The sequence below is a fragment of the Ammodytes marinus genome, assembly GCF_949987685.1.
Source record: "Ammodytes marinus genome assembly, chromosome: 21".
In the NCBI taxonomy this organism is placed as follows: Eukaryota; Metazoa; Chordata; class Actinopteri; order Uranoscopiformes; family Ammodytidae; genus Ammodytes; species Ammodytes marinus.
In genome coordinates, this window is record NC_137225.1 from 3,764,007 (window position 1) to 3,776,745 (window position 12,739).

Below are 12,739 nucleotides of genomic sequence, written 5' to 3' on the forward strand. Positions count from 1 at the left end.
ATTTTACTACGGAAGGCACTGTCCTTCTTTTTGTACCACGGAAGAAAGTGGTCAGTCAGAAACTCAACATACTTTGCTGAGGTCATTTCCACACCGTCAGGGACCCTGAAGGTGCCAACCAGCTCTCTCCCCATGATTCCGGCCCAAAACATGACTCTGCCACCTCCTGTCTGCCGTCGCAGCCTTGTTGGGACATTGTGGCCATTCACCAACCATCCACTACTCCATCCATCCGACCATCCAGGGTTGCACAGCACTCATCAGTAAACAAGACTGTTTGAAGATGAGTCTTCATGTATTCCTGAGCCCACTGCAACTGTTTCAGCTTGTGATCATTGTTTAGGGGTGGCCGAATAATAGGTTTATGCACAACTGCAAACTTCTGGATCCTACACCTTGAGGTTCGCGGGACTCCAGAGGCACCAGAAGCTTCAAATACCTGTCTGCTGCTTTGTGATGGCATTTTAGCAGTTGCTCTAGCCTGGAAATCCAGACCCTGATATCTTGAACGATAGAGGGTCTGGCCACGATCAATAGTAATTTCCAACTCAAGGGGCGGCTACTACTCGTGCATTTCAAATGCCACTGCACGCAGTTGGATAGCACTACAACCAATCAGAGCGATGCACAAGGTGACATATTAAGACCTATGATTAAGCCCCGTTCGTTTAGCGAACAGCTGTTAAACTGTTAAATTAAACGTTTGCCATGGTCGGTCGGCAAAACAGAACATTCCACTTACTTGCTAATGAAAGATGTGAGTGCTGTCTTCCAAATCGTAAAGGGTCGAGGCCAAAGCAGTCTCAAACTCAAACAACATATCCGCAGCCATCTTTGATGTTTACTATCACGGCTTCGACGTCGCATGCACGTCGCTGTTGTCATCCGGTTACGTCCGCCCCAGAGCACCATACAAAGGGCTCTGGCGTGCCCATATTAGATAGAACCAATTGAAACGTGAGTCTGGATTTCTGGACTCTCTGAAAAAGCTTCAATGGAGAGTGTCCAGACCAACAGGCGCAGCAAATTTAATTTGCCAGCGCCTAGTGGCAGGTCTGGGAATGCCAGGCTACAGCTGCTCTCCTATTCCGATGAATTTGTCTGGCAGAAACCTTCCTCATATTACTTTTATCCGAACAAACCTGTCTGTGCTCTGAATCAGCCAAAATCTCTTCACAGTACGATGATCACACTTAAGTTTTCGTGAAATATCTAATATTTTCATACCTTTTCCAAGGTATTGCACTATTTGACGCTTTTAGGCAGCAGAGAGATCCTTTTTCTTTCCCATAGTGCTTGAAACCTGTGGCCTGCTTAATTATGTGGAACGTCCTTGTTAAGTAGATTTCCTTTGATTGGGCTTACTTACCAAACTGATTATCACAGGTGTCTGAGATTGATTTCAATGATCCACAGCGCCCTGAGACACAATACCATCCATGAGTTTAAATACAATACAAAACATTAAATATTTATGACACTTAATTCCAATTTGCGTAATTTGTGACGGACTGTACTACATACTGTCTACTCAAAGATCGATTGTGTAAGCGAGGTGCATCAATGTTTTCAGTTGAAGTATACTCAAGCAATAAATAATTTATTCTTCTGCTTACAAGATTCAGGCCGTTTAGACACTGTTTAGCGTATTACTGCCCTCCACAGGTTAGATATTGAACTAGATTTTTACAGTCCTGTGTTCATCATCTGTGTTTTAGACCTCTTGATTAATAATCTAAGTAGGCCTATCTTTGAGAACACTAATCACGTTTTGTGGCGACAGCACTCAGCTGTCTGCCAGTTGAGCTGGACGAGCCCCGGTGTGTGGAACACAGCATTCAGTTCTGATCTGATGTTATATACTATCTATGGTTCTGATCCCTCTCCACTATCAGACTGGCATCACTCATTTCACTTAGTAACTCTAATGTTGTTAGGTATGTATCTTAATTTCTTATCTTTGCAGTCATTAAAAGTGTAGCCTACAGTTGTCAGATCGCGGACCCCAAACAATGTCGTTGCCTAACAACTTGCTCGAAAATATTTTATTTTCCTGTGCGGGTAGAATTGACCCAGTGCATTGTGGGGCGGTTGAGTAGGAAAAGTATCCAATCGATCCATACCCAAAATCTTCCCGGAAGTTCCGGGAATTTCTCGAAATCCCAACCGTCACATACTCAAATTGAAGTCTAAATGAGTATGAGTAGGACGTTAGTATGGCTTTCCGAACACAGCCTGTAGCACAAACTGAAAAGTGAGCAGCCAATTCAACCTTAAATCAATGCTAAGAATGTAAAGTTCAAAAACCGATTGACCATTGTAGAAGGCTCATTTATTTCACCAAATGAAATTTTAGGCATTTATTATAACATTTGATTTGGTTTTACTTTTCATAACTACATGGTCACCTATCTCTTGATTTAATTTTTTAATTTTTTAATGCACATGTCCGCATCTCATCCACATGACAACATCAGTCAGTGGATCGGAGGTGAATGTTATGTATTTTCCCAATCAAAAACTGTCAAATTGATTTGCCAATGTATAATCATGTATTTAGATTAGTTATTTGAATAGATCTTTGTCAAATATTTAATTTTTTTTTACTGAGACTCAAAAGTATAAACAAAACAAAAAGAATTGCACAAGTATCTCCATAGGATTCTCAATAAACGATGGTCACTCCTTGTTTGTCTATACTTCTATAGCCAAAGGTAAGTTCTTAGTGCATTTGCAAATTCAAATTCCCTCCAGAAGGAACCCTCTTAAATGTTTTATCATGTCATGCTCTGTAGTTCCATTCTGCAATGTGTGTTAACTGATAAGGCTCACATCAGAAACACACATGTCAAAGCATCCTGTTGACATGCATCACGGTGAGTTGATGCACACTGATGACCCACGATTAACTTTTCCTTTTTCCCAGCATTGATTTGTTTGCAGGACATTTGATGTGTTTCTTCTTCCGCATGCACATCCATTTGAGTCAAGCATTCTTCTTTCAACATCAATTGCTCCAGCAACTCTTCCAATGCATCACTATCACGTTGTTCTTTACCAAGTTTGTTGCCAATCTTGGTCATCAATTTGGTTAAAGGTAATAATATTAATTCATTTTATTTATAGGCGCCTTTCAGACCACCCAAGGTCACCTTACAGGGCAGAGTTTAAAAGAACATAAACAGCAATAATAAAAACAAGACACTTTACACAAATTACACAAGTGGGATGAATATGGGTGGTGCAGATTGAAGATCTCTTTTCCTTCGGACGGTCGATTTCAGCCATTGTTCTTTTTTTCTGTCTTCTTGTTCGTCTTGCAAACCAATGGGCTTTTTGTCCTCTTATTACTTCACACTCCCGGGTTTCGGCACCAACTTTTTGCAAGACATTTGATCAAGTATGACAGAAACTGGAACTCTCTTTAGTTTTCATTTATATTCTTCTTCTTTTTTACGCATGACACTGGGTCGCATATTATCAACAATCAACTGATTGACAAGGTACCTATATAACCCCCACCCCCGTTAATCAGTTCATTCACAATTGTCCGTGTGTGACATGGCATCACTACTAAGGTGTGCCTCTTTTTAGCACCTTTAAAAACAACGGTAACACTTTACAATAAGGTACACAAAATTGTAGTACCTACTACATAGATATGTGTTACCAACTACATAGGTTTTTTTTGTGTTACCTACTACATAGGGTTTTTTTTGTGCTACCTAACACATATACTACATAAGTTTTTTTTTTGTGCTACCTAACACACAGCGTTTTTTTATTTTGGTGTGTTACCTACTACATAAGTTTTACTCTAAACTGCAGCCTAAGATAAGTCAGGATGGTGAATCTTATGTTAGGTAGCACACAAAAAAAAACCTATGTAGTAGGTAACACAACAACAACAACAAAAAAACCCTATGTGTTTGGTAGCACAAAAAAAACTTATGTAGGTAACACACCAAAAAAAACATATGTGTTAGGTAGCACACAAAAAAACCTATGTAGTAGGTAACACATATCTATGTAGTAGGTACTACAATTGTGTGTACCTTATTGTACAGTGTTACCAAAACAACAACTGCAACATGATGTGTCAACTCTCAAAAAGGCAGCAATTAGTTTGTAGTCTATCCCTGGATTGACACATGATGTATTTTTGATCTGTTTGGTTAGCTTACTTTTTCTCTCCTTAAAACAAGATATCATTGCAATTGCTTTGTCACTACACCTTTACACATAGCGATTTGGAAAAACATCAAACAAAGAATAATCTCCCATACTGTACTCTATATGAATCCTGGGCGGCTATACCTTTTGATAAATGGCATAGACCCAATTCAAGACACTGGTTTACAGGACTGGATTGTTGACGGTTTGGCTCCTTGCCCGTAATAGAATTAGAGGATTAAATCATGATTATACCGTTTCTTTCCAGCTCTAATCCAGACTAATATAACTGCTGACATTTTAAAAAGGTATTGTTGGTGATGTTGATCGGTAGCTGATTGACTTAGAGCTTTGTAATGCTTTGGCCCTAGCCTTGTCCTACCAGACCATCGTACTTCATTGTATTTGCACAGAATGTCTGGAATTGCTCAATTGACAAACGTGAACTCACTTGAAGGCGGGTGTCTGTTGAAGTTTAAAACTATTGGATCTGCCCAGTGCCACTCTGGATCTGCCAACCACTCGCATAACGTTTGGTCATGACGTATGTCATGCGCCTGCTTCTGACTACAACTGAAACTGGCGCACAATCTCAACGTCATTGTTCTCAGCCACACCCTCTGTTCGCTGATTTGACGCACCAAAAAATCTGGCGAAGGTAACCCACGAATATATCGCAGACCCAGACTGATACTGAAGGGAAATGACAATTGAGCGGAAGTACGTAGGCGGGCGGTGCCAGGCTACTTTGGCACTGGGGTGAAAAAAACGTAATGTTTATGCATGTGACAATTACAGATAGAGTCCTACATAAAAGTATTATAGTTTACAAAAGTGAGCACAATTTTAGTCACTTCCATAAAGACTTGTCTTTATGGGATATCTGTGCTGGAGACTGCATGGAGCCCATGGAGTTGTTTGTAGGGAGGAGAGAGCAGAGCTGATTGAACACACCTGTGTGTGATTGGGTGACTCAGCACACCTGAGCTCACTCAATCAGTGTCAAGCTAAGGAAAGTGTACACGCACACAGACAAAACACATGGCCATACTGTACGTTTTTGTTTAATTGTATTTCTCAGTATTAACACCATCATTTGGATTTGCCATGATTATGAAAAAACAAATGTTAAATTACCCACGTTCTTTCATTCCTCTTTCTGTTCCTACAACAATATACAGAGAAAATTAGAATTGTTTGGGCATATTTCATAGGGCAACTAAGCTCAATAAATCCACAGCTACCATGTGATTAATCAGATTAAAGGGGTAGTTCAGGATTTTAGACATAGGGCCTTATTCCCAAGTTAGCCTTGGTGTTCTTTATCAGTGGAGACAGTTTTCAACACATTTAATTCAGTCCTTCTAATTGCAGAGTGCGCTCGTGCTAAGCTAGCGCACGGCATCGGGGGGATACCTAGCCTGCTACTAAAACAGTCTTACCCACTCCACAGTACACCCGAGGCCAATCAATTATAACGCCAGACTATCGATGTAAATGTCTGTGTTGATAGAATAATTTTAGAAATAAAACCAACCTCGCATATTGCATTTTGAGGGACTTTATTCCTTGTAGGCTGCGGCAGCGGCGGACTAATACCTAGGTTACAGGCTCTATAATAGTTTGTTTACCTGCTGCTGTCTTACAGACGCAGAGTACAGTGCACAAAGGAGTTGTATTAGCCTATGCAATAAACAAGATATGGCCACGTTTGGAGGACTTAGCAATGCGTCTGCTTTTGAAGACGATTATGAGGAATTTGTTGTATCCAACGAACCGTACCTGTACGAGCCGGAATGAAGAATTGAGAGGGATGCTCAAAGGGCAGAAAGAGAGTCTGTAGAGACAGCCCCCGCTGGAGCTGCAGCAGAGAACCGGGACAGAATGACGGTAGACTGGTGGCAGTACAGTTTCAGTTTCTGTCCCACGCTGCTCTGTTTACTTTCTGCTGTAGTGATTCGGTTACACAGCAAAGTAAAAGTCCGCTGCTGCTAAGAAAGTAGTCCCTCAAAATGCGATAATTCATGCGATGCGAGGTTGGTTTTATTTCTAAAATTATTCTATCAACACAGACATTTACATCGATAGTCTGGCGTTATAATTGATTGGCCTCGGGTGTACTGTGGAGTGGGTAAGACTGTTTTAGTAGCAGGCTAGGAATCCCCCCGATGCCGTGCGCTAGCTTAGCACGAGCGCACTCTGCAACTAGAAGGACTGAATTAAATGTGTTGAAAACTGTCTCCACTGATAAAGAACACCAAGGCTAACTTGGGAATAAGGCCCTATGTCTAAAATCCTGAACTACCCCTTTAAAAATAAAAATGTTAATGCCAGTGTGTGTGTCTGTTTTGCACCATAGTCTTTTAAATTATACAATGAGACTGTCAAATAAATAAAATGTTTGTGGAATAACACTGTGAATTGGAGAAACAATTCATATACTGTATACGGTTATACTGATAAGTCAAAGTCATTTTAGCTCAGTGAAGCTCAGGATTGTTTTTTAAAACAGATTGAGGCTCTTCATAATGGATTGTCTGGTGTGTCTGTTCTGCATTGTTTCTGCTCCCAGCTGTTCCATTGCTGCATTTTAATGTCAGTGGGTGTTACTTGACCCTTGTCCTAGATGTATAAGCACGGCTTTAAAAGCCCGGAATATAACAAAACCAGCATGCAAATGCACTATCCAGCAAGTTCTCCCTCTGTCATCATTGTGTTCAAGTGTTGAAAAAATTATGACATAACGGTAAGTATGTGTTTTTCTATGCTGTAAATGGTAGACAAAGGTGCACTGAGAGTTGATCAGGGAAAAAGCGTAGTCATCAGATTGTGTACATAAATTATACAACCTCCCAAGTGGTTCTCAGCAGCTCCATCAGGGGCCAGAAATAAGTAAAAATGAGTTCTGATGCTGTGGAGTTAATGATAGGTGTTCAAAGCCACAGCAAGAGGGTATCAACCAGCAGCTGGATATTTCCACCAAAATTTACATTTAAAGCAATGTGTTTATTCATTGCAGGCCTATTCAAAACGGTGTGCAATGAATGCATAGTGTGTCATAGCTTGACATGAACATCAGCACCTGCCAAATGTGTCTAAAATGTGTTCATGGTATCAAGTCACATTGATGTTGTCACAATGTTTGTCATCGCATTGCATATTTAAAATGAAATATACTAATGTATTATGTTTAAAAAAAATCTGATTACCGTGATCTGACAATAAGGTTGCAGTAACTTTTGACCTCCAAAATCGAATCAGTTCATACAGGGCCGGCCCTTACCAATTTGGCGCTCTAGGCAAGATTTTAGCTGGCGCCCCCCATTGCATCGCAGTAAGGTCAACTACCACTGTTCATATACTCAAACAGAACTGGATAGCTTTGTCTTTGACATTTCATTTTATTTTAGATAGAAAATAACCCACACAATAAAAAACATACTACAAAATAAGTGACATAAAATGAAATATGAATACACTATATGATTTGCACAAAATAATGCAGACATTAAGATTTGAAATTTTGGGGCCGGTTTCACAGACGGGGCCTAGATTAAGCCAGGAGTAGGCCTTAATGTGGACTAGTTAAACTAGGACGTTTAAGTCGCTTTCATGGATATGGCCTAGGTTTGTCTTAGTTAGTCTGAGACTATGAAGTTCAGGAGCCTGTTGCATAAAACTAAGATAAGGGATTAACCTAGGATATTTCGGTTATCCTGGCTTGCGTTAGCCATGATCCGGTTGCATAAAAGCAGACGGACATAAATTACCATGGAGATTTATCCTTTACGTTTAGCCTGGTCAGGACCAGGCTAAACGTAAAGGATAAATCTTATTCTGTTGCCTGATATGCTCAGTCAGCTGTCACTCTGATCTGAAATCAAGGTGTTCAACAGTTATTCCATGATCTTCTGTGTAATGCTTTAGTTTCATTAACCTGTTTTAAGGTACCACATAAAAGACTGCATTGTCATGGTTCTTCTTTTTTATTATTTAACCTGAAACATTTATAATTAACTTAATTATAATTACATTAAGATGAAATGATATAAATGATAATAATTGATGTGATAATCCGTTCATATTGCAGGCTATATTTATACAATTGATTATCGATGGCAGATGACGTTGCACATGTGGGTCAAATAAATTCACCTTGTACTTATAACTATATCGAAGTGCACCTAAAACAAAATCAAATATCAATGAAAATTTCCTTTTTTCTGTAATTTAATTCAAAAAGTGAAACTTAAATATATTCTAGATTCATTACATATTAAGTGAAATTCATTTAGAATAAACATACTTTTCAGAAGGTCGACATTTCTGATTGGTTGTATGCAATATTCTAATATTTTGAGATATTGGATTTTTTATTCCATGATCAATCAATCATCCAAAAAGAAGGCCTGACATATTTCACTTCGTGTAATGAATCTATGAAAGTTTAACTTTTTGAATGGACTTTCCATGATATTGTATTTTTTTAATGCACCTGCAGACTGCTCACTGTCAACTATTGTATCATAAAACAATGAAGGGACATCAAGATTAGTTGGCAGAGAATACATCTGCTGTATGAAATGAACTGCCCCCTGATTTACGGTTTAAACTAGCAAGGCATTGTGGGAAAATGGGCCGTCTTATACATTTTTACATCAGTAAATCTGTGTTCGATCTCTGGGTCTATTTCTGAAAGCTGTGGGCTGGCATTTAACAGAATGACTTACACCTGGCTTGACAAAGCAGCCCCTGTTCATCCTGGATTGGCGTTTATGCAACTGACTAATCCAAAGTGCCCAGGCTAGGCTTTGTCAAGGCTGGCTTTGTCAATCATCCTGGATATCTTAATTCCACTTTTATGCAATAGGCCCCTGGAGTAAGCCTAAATGAAAACACCTGGCCAAGAGCACATGCTGCTGGTCTAACGGTGATAATGAAAACCCGGAGTGGAGCAGAAACACCATTGCTTGTGAGGAAAAACAATGGCGGAGGCTAAAAAAATCCTGTAAATAAACTTTAATCAATTTGAAAAAAAATCTCTTAAAAAAATAGTTTGAAACCATCCGGTTAATGAATCTAAAAGCCATACTGCTGGGACTGAGCAAATAAATAGTTGGGACACAATTTGCAACAAATTCAATACTAATGAAAATGTTACTTAGAGAACAATACACCAACTTCAGGTTATCTTCATTATTATTATTTTACATTATTTCACATCTTTCTCATTAATAATTTTGACATTATATTTAATGATATCTGCACTGATAGACTCTGTAGAAAAACCCGAATCTCGCTTTAAAGAAGAGCTTGCCACAACCTTTCAACAAAGGACAAAAAGATGACGTTGCACGAAAGTTAGCATGAGAATGCCATGAACAGAAAATGCAATATCTGAAGGAAGTATGACATGAAAATGAAAATTATACAGGTGGAATTGGACTTGGGCCGGGCCTGAGTTCATATTTAGGTCAGGATTTGTTCAAACTTTTAAAAGAAAATCCAGTACAGCATTCTTGAGCTATTTTGCTCACTGTACACCACAGTGACCTTGACCTTAAAAATGTGAGTGTGTGCTAAATTTGATGAAAACCTCAAAGCATTGTAGAGATAATAAGTGCTCTTCACCTCATGGAAAGGGTTGGGTTAGAAGGTTGGAGGTAATAGGTCACTGCTACCTTATGTCTCATGAACATAATAGCATAGTTTGAGTAGGAGCTGTCTCAGACCCTCGCAATTATGACGCGTGTCTTGCTGAGCGCACTGCAAAAATGCTGTAAAAATGCTATGCGCTCAGCAATACGTGCGTCACAATTGCGCAGGTCTGAGCCAGACGGCTCCTACTCAAACGAGGCTATTGTGTTCATGAGACATAAGGTAGCAGTGACCTATTACCTCCAACCTTCTAACCCAACCCTTTCCATGAGGGGAAGAGCACTTATACCCTGCGTTCCGAATCACATACTTTCTACTATTTAGTATGGTAGAAAAAAGACTTGGGATGTCCCGATTCTTGTGGCTCGATTTAGGAAGGTTAGAAAGACCCGAATGTCTACTACATCCAGCCGAGATTTTTAATGTTGAAAACAGCATGCTATTTGGGTGATTCCGACCCTGACGCTATTGCTGTATCACTGTCTACTTTGAAACGAGACCTCCCCTGAAGGGTGAACGTGCATTGAGGAGCAGGGGAACATGTCCAATCTACTTGTTGATTCACTGGATAATACATGTTCACTGAGTTTGTGGATGGAGATATTTCATTACGGAAAGGAACAGTTAAATTATGTCATCCCCAACGTATCTCTGTGCAATCATGTCAGGGTTTGGATTGGAATAATGTTAACACAAACAGCAGCATTGTCCTTCGCTCAATGTTAAAAGACTTGAGCGCTGATGTTTGCTCGGCCACGTCAGAGATCTTTGGAATTGATAGTCTTTTCTCATTATCTTTGGAGTGTCACAGAATCAATCGAGGCTTCAAAGAGCTAGAGGACAGCTTTTATCTTTACGATAGCATTTCTGAGAGGAAATTAATATTGATAGCTTAAAGCATAAAGGGAGTACCTATGATAAAGTTATGGCTTATTGATTCGACAAATATTCTTCAAGTGGACATTTTGAGATTCCCTTTGAACAGTATAGATCCCGTCAAGTAGTATAAGCCTGGATGGAGGAGTGTGAATGAAGTAGCATAAGACCTTTGTGTATAACCACCTGTCTCTGTGTTAAAAGGAAGTAATGGTGTACGTAAGTCTGTCTTTCAGATAGCAGAAATCAATAGACTCTGAGGGTAAACACCTATGCATTCCTACTGTTGCTATGTGACTAGTGCGGACCTGTTTTGAACGTTTAATACGTTTGAAATCCAGACACACCGAAGGCTTAAACCTTTACCATCTATCTTAGCTGTTGGAAAATATGTTTTTACAAGATATTTTTGATTTGATTCAGAGTATTAAAAAACAGATAACGGCAGTAAAGATGGTTGTATGGGAGAAATATACAGATGCAAACAGACTGGTTTAGTATTTATATACAGTCATATGAAAAAGTTTGGGAACCCCTCTCAGCCGGCATTATAATTGACTCTGCTTTCACAAAAAAAAAGATAAAAGTGGTATGTCTTTAATTTACCAGGAACAGCTAAGTACTGGGATGTTTTCCAAACAAAGATTTTTTGAAAAGCAGTATTTGGTTGTATGAAATAAAATAAAATGTGAAAAACTGGCTGTGCAAAAATATGGGTACCCTTGTGGTTTTGTTGATTTTAATGCCTGTAACAGCATGTAAAACTGATGACTTTAAACGCAAAGTTGGTTGGATTATGTTGTTAAGCCTTGAACCTCATAGAATTGTCTGTTTAATCATGAGAAAATGTATTTTAGGTGCCTAAATGCAAGTTGCACTTCTCTTTGACTCTCTGCTGAAGTGAGACAGAATGGGATCATCAAAACAGCTCCCAAAAGATCTTAAAAACAAAGATTATTCATTGTCATGGTTTAGGGGAAGGCTACAAGAAGCTTTCCCAAAGGTTTCAATTGTCAATTTCTACTGTAAGGAACGTTGTCAGGGAATGGAAGGACACAGGCACAGTTGCAGTTAAACCCAGGACTAGCAGACCAAGAAAAGTACAAGAGCGGCATATGCAGCGGATTGTGAGAATGGTTGCACACAACCCAAAGATCACCTCCAAAGACCTGCAAGAACGTCTGGCTGCAGATTGTGTATCTGTACATGGTTCTACAATTCAGTGCAATTTGCACCAAAACATCTGTATGGCCGGGTGATGAGAAGGAAGCCCTTTCTGCGCCCACGCCACAGATACAGTTGCATGGAGTATGCAAAAGCTCATTTAGACAAGCCAGCTTCATATTGGAAGAAAATGCTTTGGACTGATGAGACAAAAATTAAGTTATTTGGTCTTTATAAAAAGCAGATGTTTTGGTGCAAATTGCGCTGAATTGTTGAACGATGTACAGATACACAATCTGCAGCCAGATGTTCTTGCAGGTCTTTGGAGGTGATCTGTGGGTTGTGTGCAACCATTCTCACAATCCTCCACCTATGCCAGACATTAAGATTTGAAATTTTGGGGCCGGTTTCACAGACGGGGCCTAGATTAAGCCAGGAGTAGGCCTTAATGTGGACTAGTTAAACTAGGACGTTTAAGTCGCTTTCATGGATATGGCCTAGGTTTGTCTTAGTTAGTCTGAGACTATGAAGTCCAGGGGCCTGTTGCATAAAACTGAGATAAGGGATTAACCTAGGATATTTCGGTTATCCTGGTTTGCGTTAGCCATGATCCGGTTTGCATAAAAGCAGAGGGACATAAATTACCTTGGAGATGTATCCTTTACATTTAGCCTGGTCCTGACCAGGCTAAATGTAAAGGATAAACTTATTCTGTTGCCTGATTGGCTCAGTCAGCTGTCACTCTGATCTGAAATCAAGGTGTTCAACAGTTATTCCATGATCTTCTGTGTAATGCCTTAGTTTCATTAACCTGTTTTAAGGTACCACATAAAAGACTGCATTGTCATGGTTCTTCTTTTTTATTATT